At 34.8% G+C, this 8,590-nt stretch overlaps 2 protein-coding genes across 2 annotated transcripts in view; one reads left to right on the forward strand and one right to left on the reverse strand.

The window, feature by feature from the left end:
• Window positions 1–3,753, forward strand: part of LOC136833304 (limbic system-associated membrane protein-like) — a 36,903-nt gene extending 33,150 nt beyond the window's left edge. Inside the window, exon 9 of the mRNA XM_067095252.1 lies at window positions 1,022–3,753. The gene's annotated coding sequence lies outside the window, so the exon portion shown is untranslated. The remainder of the gene's footprint in view (window positions 1–1,021) is intronic.
• LOC136833313 (uncharacterized) overlaps window positions 1–8,590 on the reverse strand; it is a 531,995-nt gene that overhangs the window by 271,823 nt on the left and 251,582 nt on the right. The gene's annotated exons all lie outside the window — the stretch shown is intronic.

Raw genomic sequence — 8,590 nt, forward strand, 5'->3', positions numbered from 1 at the left:
ATGTGAACAGGGGTTTTATTTTCTGAATTGCAATTAGACCTTAACGACTGTTGCATCGTGTTCCAAACAGAAGAAAAATATTTTTTTGTTTTATTTATTAAGAATAAATTACACGCTTTAAATGTTACGCAGAACGATGTTAATTGAATGTTAAGCTTTTTTATTAGCACCCTTCCCTTATGATCCTCTAATGACGGGAAGACTGTTTCCCAAAAGCTAAGGATTTTCTGATGACGGGAACAATGTTTCCCAAAGGCTAAGGATTTGTTAATGATGGGAAGAATGTTTCCCATAAGCTAAGGGTTTTCATTTATGTTGTTTTTATAAGAGGCCTAAAATATATAAACCATCCATACTATATAAACGAAAAAAAATAGTTTCCTTTCATTCATAAGACCTTATGTCGTGATAAAAAGGTGATTAGTGAATTACTCTCATTCGTTCAATGAGACGGTTCAATTTACTCTGTCCGTTTGAGTTTGTTGTTTTTTTTTTAAATGTCACTGTCATTAGAAGGATATCTTTTTAAATCAGTACAGCTTTTATGCCTTCTTGAACACTAGCGGACCCAGAAAAATTTCATGGGGGCCACCAATTTTCATATTATGCATACATACATACATATATATATATTAAGAGTATTTATTTTATTTTTATATTATTTTGATGTTATTCTAAATTCACATGTTATTTGTTGCTATCAGGCACTGGCAGTCATCCTGGATCCATAGGTCTTGGAATGCTGAGAGGCTTGCACTGCTTAAACACGACAACCCATTGTAAAAGTAGGATACACACTCTAAAAGGCCACCCTTCCTGTGTGTTCGTCTCAGAGTATTGCCATCGTAATTTTACCAGAAGACAGACGTAACTTGGCATCTGATTTTATAATGTGTCTCATGTACTTTGCTTCCATCATGTTTATTGGAATAAGAATTGTTAAAAATGTTTTTTTTTTAATTTACGAGATTACCAGCCATCACGTTTCCTTCTTATGCCATTAGTGTCTTTCTCTTTGCAGGCTTCACGACCGTCTTTTTGACGCTGACGTCAAAAAAACTTGTACACATTGATGTGGAGGGTTTTCCTAACCTTAAGAGTATCCTATAGCCCATCTTCTGTAACGCTGCTTTTCTACAGCAACATCCATTTTTTGATGATAAAAATAATAACAGCATACTTTCAGGATCGTCCATTATTCCCGAAGAATACTGGAAATGAAGACCATAATCATTTCCTCAGATGTTTTCATTGTTTTTTTTAGGAAAATACAGAGAAAATATGCTTCCTCATCTACTTGCCGTTGTAAAGATACAGTGGACACTGGATTTGTTTTTTTTTTTTTCGGTTTCACTGACACTTCCTTGTTAAGTCGCCTGAAGTATATAATAATTGTATTTAATTAAACTGAACTCATTTCCTGTTTTCATCCTTTAACGGATGGATTAAAACGGATAATCACGTCCATGCAAGCATCACTTCAGTTCTGAAATTAATTCCAAAAGTAATAATATATCATTTTCAAAGATGTAAATTCAGACATTAATTGAGACTTTAGTTGGACTTTAGTTCTTCCGTTCGTCAAAATTAAATCCTCACAACCACTGAAAAATAAAAAGAAATTGTCACATTCCTGTTAATTTCCTGAAAGAGAATTTCCTCAACATTCACACCTCTGTTGCTCAAATGGTTCAGACTCAGAACATTTTTACGTGTACATACATTTTTCGGTCTTTTGTATAAGTATTCATCTCAAACTGAAGCATGAATTACTCTTGTTTCAAGTGGTCAGTTCAGATGTTGCCCGTCAAGCGCAGTTTTCAGTTTCAACCTTCCGATTTGGCAGTAAGTGAATTTACCGCCGAAGAGAATTCATTACAAACCGAATGATGAACAATCAACCGAGCAACATTTCCTGCTACAAACGAATTAATATTAGATAATCTTTTTGGGGTAATCAGAATCGTCATTAGAACCGTATGTTTTTCAGGTGTCATGAATGTGTTTCGACACTCGATGTAACCTTGGTTGTATTATGGTTTCTTGGACGCTGCAGAGACCATGCAGTCCTTGACTCGTTGTTAAAATAAGCCATCTTCTAGAATTTTGGGATGCACATCGGAAACCTTATAAGTATTCTCGGACAAGACATTTTTTATTCTATTAATAGCATCCAGTTCCCGACACAAGATTTGTCATTACTTGCAGAAGAAATCCCATTACATTAGTTGAAAAGAAGCGGGTTTTGCCAAAACACAGTTCATTTATTTGTTCTATAACAGCCACAATGACACTTTTGCAGTCAGCCATTCGTAAACTTCTGAAATAGTTTAAATAACCTGATGCATTGTAAATTCTTCAGGGTCGACAATTGGATTACACTGTTACCGTCATATCATTAAGGGAATATGGTTGTGATAAGAATCCTGGATGTTGAATGTCTCCCATTTATTTTTAAATGGTGCATATTACGTCACTTTCATTTCCGTTAAATAATGTATGAAAAATGTTTTATAATGTGGTAATCGTTAAGGAGAATTTACAGAATTTACATGTATCTGAAGCCTACTAGGATTTGTGGTACTGACATAAATTTGCACTAGCTCTAATATAATTCACTCATGAAAAAATTATTTTACAGTCATTTCGCTTAGGTTTTGGCGGCGAAAATTGCCTTCCATTTCTTGTAAATGGTAACAGCAGAAGTAATTCTGTGTTTTCAGTAATAGTGGTTTATCATTATTATTATCATCGGCATTTCCGATTTCTCAAACTAAAAAACTTCATTAGTAGAGTTGAGATACCGGTTAGATTTCTCACTGATTTTACTTTTGTGATGAGGCGATCCAAGAACAGTCGAACAATGAACGCCGAAGGAAAGTTAACTGAGAGAAGGAAGCCTTTATGACCAAAAGGGTATTCAATTGATATTCTATCTTGGCAACCACGAAGAGATGACACATCTCAGTTTCCCACTGATACGACATGAGTTTCTTGAAATCTCGATATCTCTAGATATCGCTTGGAGAATATGGACAGAAGGAAAATGGAAATTTTATCCAAAACGTAGTGAAGGGAAAGATATCAAAAACGTAAAATAAAATGAGGAATATGTCGAATAGGTAGGAAAAGGGGAAGGCTACTGCCGCCTTTTTTAATTTATAACAGAGTGAACATATCTCTCTATTCAACAAATTCTTTTCATCGACAGCAAAATTCATTTTGCATTGTGTATCACAAAAGCCGTGCAAATTTATGTCGTGAAATTGCAGCACCTCACTGTCCATGTGTCTTGTCATTGGACTCCATCTCCGAATACTCTAGGAGTTGTCGTTTAATGACATTGTTTTTGTAAAGATTCTAAACAAAGGAAATTGTATTCCTTCAAATTAATAAGGTCGAGTGAGAGCAGAGTTGTAGACAGAGTGACGTCACGTCTTCCCGCACAGCAATTCCTTCTCTTCTTTCGTAAGTGATTCAGTCGGTCTTGGATTGCGTCATCCCCCGCCCAATATCCACTTGCTGAATTGTTCCCGTAATTTATAATTATCGTAATGAGTGTGCTGATTATCATCTTTGTGATTAAGGATTAACTATTCTTTTTTGAGTGTTCCTTTCTCTGATTAAATTTAAGGAATGATTTCCATCAAGAGTCGAGGTTCTCATGATCATTATATGCTCTCATGCTACCTAATTAATTTCAGGGGCCAAAACTATTTTTTGTATGATATGAGAAATAAAGTATATCTTTGGTCACTTCCATTTTATTCTCCACCTTTTTTCTTATAAGTAAAGGGCGTTGCATTTTTCCATACTCTAATTGAATTTTCCTCATAGTCTTTAAATTAGCAAATTTTCAGACCATCGCTGTCAAAGATAAACAGGTAAAAAATGCGCTGAAGTTCGTTCGGCGCAATCGAGTTTTCTGTACAACGAAAATAGATCTATTTTTCGGCGGTCTCGGTGTAAGGCTGTATGAGTCGCGACCCATGAAACTTTAACATGGCCCGGTGGTGGCATATCCTATATCGTTGCCAGAAGCACGATTGTGGCTAACTTTAACCTTATATAAAATAAAAACTACTGAGGCTAGAGGGCTCAGATTTGGTATGTTTGATGATTGAAGGGTGGATGGTCAACATACTAATTTGCAGCCCTCTAGCCTGAGTAGTTTTTAAGATACTAGGGCGGACAGAATAAAGTGCGGACGGACAGACAAAGCCGGCACAATAGTTTTCTTTCACGGAAAATAAAAATGAGTAAAGCAAAACATTTACTGAAATGATGTAACATTATGAACATGATTCAAATAGGATTTGAATCCTCATGTCTACCACCTTCCGATTTTCTTTCAGTTGCAGAAACAGGAATCAAGAACACTGTGTAAGCTTTGCTGTAGCTACGTCTTGGTGTTTTATCTGAAACTAGCAGTTACAGACATTTCCCGTTCTGTACTGGCTTCACCCAACTACGAAGGACTGTGGGTGCATTTTCCTCTTTCATTTCTGGGCATTCTGTGCCCTTAAAAAATGGCTTTTTAAGTTTATGCAAACTTTGTTTCAATCCTAGGTTTCGGTTTTATTCTTAGAATTCACTGTCAAAGGAATGGAGATGTTTTAGCTTAAAGTAATAAACACAGTATACGTCTAACAAGGAAAAATATTTCCATAATGGAGTTATGGTGGACTCAAATCTAAAATATTCACTCTGCAAATATTGACGAGGCATTATTTACGACGCAAAAACCCGACGAACTAATCACAAAAATAATTCTGGTCACGAATTACTTAGCATAAAGTGAATCCTGTACCACAGGTGAAAACCATCGAGTATAGTATTCACTCTAAGCCTTTTTGCCGGAACCTGTATACCTACTCTTAGTCCGAGACTGCACTAGCGGATCTAGAAAAATTTCATTGGGGGGACCAATTTTCATATTATACATACACACACAAATATATATATATATATATATATATAATATATATATATATATATATATATATATTATGTGTGTGTGTATATATATATATATATATATATATATATATATATATATATATATATATATAATATATATATATATATATATATATATATATATATATATATATATATACATATATATACATATATACCGAATCAGTATTATTATTATTAAGATTATTGTTATTATTATTATTATTTTTTTCACAAAATTTTATTATTTCTATAAGTTTGTTATTTTCCCATTTTTATATTTCTCATTTATGTTATTATTATCTAAATCTTCAATATTATCATTTTGTCAATATTTTTCATATGGGGGCCCACGTGTCCAGGTGGCAAACACCCCCACCCCCCGCATCCACTAGTGTCCGAGAGACTGATCCTTTCTTGCGTATTTTAATAACTGAATACTGTGGAACATTATTACTGCAACATTCTTACCAGATACGTTCTTCTGACATGAATAAAACATGAACAATTATTTAAGAAACAATTGACATTACAAACTTTTTAATACTGCCTTGAGATATAAATTTCACACTTTGAACAGCCTGTCACTGTTCGCTAAACTATTCATTTCGAATAGTAGTAAATCCGCCAATGACGTTTTTTCTTTTAATCTCAGACAAGTGCATCACTTCACACGTGTCTGTACATACAGTATGTGCGTGTGAGTATTGTATGTATGTGTATGTAACAGCAAAAATGTAATTACCGCAAAAGCACATTATTTCTTTGATGAGGAAGCATGTAAGTCATTTTGATATACAGATCACGTATTCTATATTTTTAACCAAGTCAACTGCAAGAGCAAATCCTAAACCAATCAAATGTTGAATAAAGTAACGCATAATTTTTTTTTTTTTCTAGAAGAGAATGCAGTATTTCCAAACACTTTCCTCACTTCAACTCCCACCGCTCACCCGTGCCACTTTGAAACTGTGCAGTGTGCCAAGGCAATATTTGGAAGCCGTGGGAGAAATTCTAGGGTCGGAGGAGTGAATGCCATTTCTCCCGCGTGGAGTACATCACGCCTAAAGCACACTGCATGCTCGGGTGGCACCACGCTCCGAGAGTTTGACATTTCTGCAGCTACATGCGAGGGACGTGAAAAGAATGGCGAAATTTGCCGTGAAAAAGTTTGGCCTTGTCAACTCCCAACTCCCAGATGAAATTTGGTTCGTGCTTTCAACGGCTGAAGTAGATTCTGATGCCTGGTGAAGTTCGCTGGTGACTTTAAGGCCTTGACTTTAACGACGACGGAGACAGGTACCGTGCATACGAGAAACGTTTGAATGCAATCTCTAGGGGTTTAATCATCAAAGTGAATGTCCCGTTTTTCCGATATGTACTTTTTTTTCTTTTACATCTTTGTTTTATCAAAAGGGGGGCGCTTTTCGTTCTGAATATTCTGTGGAAGACATTTAAAGGAATGTGTATCAGGGACGTATTAATTAAATATGACTTTTAATCAAACAAGAATATATATATATATATATATATATATATATATATATATATATATATATATATATATATATATATATTATATATATACATATATATACATATATATATATTATATATATATATATATATATATATATATATATATATATATATATATATATAAATATAAATATATATATAAACACCCACAGAACAAAAATGTGATAAAGGCTATATTTCAGAGACCAAATTGTTTCTCTCCTCAGGCAAAATATTTGCCTGAGGAGAGGGGACAGCTTGGTCTCGAAATCTAGCCTCCTTATTTTCACATTTTATTGTTTCTATGGACTCCCTTACATTTGGAATTCTGAATTATATATGTATATATATATATATATATATATATATATATATATATATATATATATATATATATATTATATATTTCTATATATATATTTATATATATTATAAATATATGTATGACATATTAATACATATACTTATATATATAATTATTCAATAATCGTACGTAACCAATCAACATTTACAACCGCTGAGCAGCCAACTGATACCCACTTTGGAAGAAAACAGATTTTATCTCTCTCTCTCTCTCTCTCTCTCTCACACACAATTACCTCATATTTTCTTCGCGCCTACGAGAGTATATAGAGATCCCAATAGATTGTGAACGCCGGGTGGATAAGGAAAGCAGGCGTACGCGAGTTCCGCGCGACACGAAGGGTAATCTGATGTTTTCGCCAGTGTGCAGTCCTGCGATAAATGTCGCCGACCAACTACATGCAGATTTTATGCAGGTAATAACGGGATATTAGATTTCCGTGAGGCTGTGCGTGTGAGGGTGCGGATCAAGGAAAGTGACGTGTATTGGCTTGCTCTTCAGAACCATGCATGCGAGATGGGCTATTTTGCTGCGCCCGAAATTCTCCGGCATTATCTTGATTTATCTAAGGACGTGTAAAATATAGGTGCGATTATCAGCAATGTATTCATTGCAGGATTAATATTTGGAGTGGACAACTGAGAGAGAGAGAGAGAGAGAGAGAGAGAGAGAGCACTTGAAAACAATAATCTGTAGACAGTGGTTCAATTTGATATATTATGGGGCCCTTACAGTGCAATCATTTAAGTATCACTTCACATTGCAAACTTTTTTATGCTCTCTCTCTCTCTCTCTCTCTCTCTCTCTCTCTCTCTCTCTCTCTCAGTAGGCTTTTTCATTATCATATCTGCGCCATAAAAATAATGCTTTAGGTCAGTTTCTTATTTTCTTCTCTTTTTTATTTCTCTTCATGCTTTCATCATGAAGGCGTGGAAATACTATCACAAGGATACAATAGTTTGAACAGTTCTCCATAAATCTTCATTTACATATGTCCGTCTTATTAACTTATTACAGGTGACTCTGCCGTAACTTCTTGCTTATTCTCAGTGAATTTCATTTTCGGTTATTTATCAATCACTGAATGTATGGCAACAGTATGCAAGGAATGGTCTGTTTAAAGATCAGGAATCCTACAAACGCCTCTCAATAGTTAAGCCATCAAACGCAGGTCTGTCGTTTAAGCCCATAACTTTTCTCATCTGACTTCGTAAGGCTTTTATGGTACCTTCGGGCGTAGCTCGGTATCATATCTCTTACATTGACCTATATTTTAAAGCCTGCAGCTTCTGATGCGACAGATGACTGGGAGATCAACCTACGAAGACTGAGTGTGGATGGGTGAACCTCGAGGCTATGATATGGTAACTGAAAAAAATGAAGGTTGAAACGAGTAAAGGGAAGATCAATATATATATATATATATATATATATATATATATATATATATATATATATATATACATACATATATATACACGTATATATACGTCTAATGTAAAAATATATACCAATTGTAAAGTTGTGTTAAGAGAACCTGGGGGTGCCAGTAACCCGTGGATTTCATATCTGAAGATGGGTCGCAGGATTTACTCGTTCATTTAACCATATTCCTCTAGTACACCCATGTTCTCTTAACAACTACATGGCCTCACATTAGTTAATGATGCGGATAATCTGAACATCTCACAGATGCCAAAACCCGCGGGGTATCTGATCTTAACAGAACTCATCGCTTGTGCTCAGGAA

Source organism: Macrobrachium rosenbergii, chromosome 51, assembly GCF_040412425.1.
Source record: "Macrobrachium rosenbergii isolate ZJJX-2024 chromosome 51, ASM4041242v1, whole genome shotgun sequence".
NCBI classification, from domain to species: domain Eukaryota; kingdom Metazoa; phylum Arthropoda; class Malacostraca; order Decapoda; family Palaemonidae; genus Macrobrachium; species Macrobrachium rosenbergii.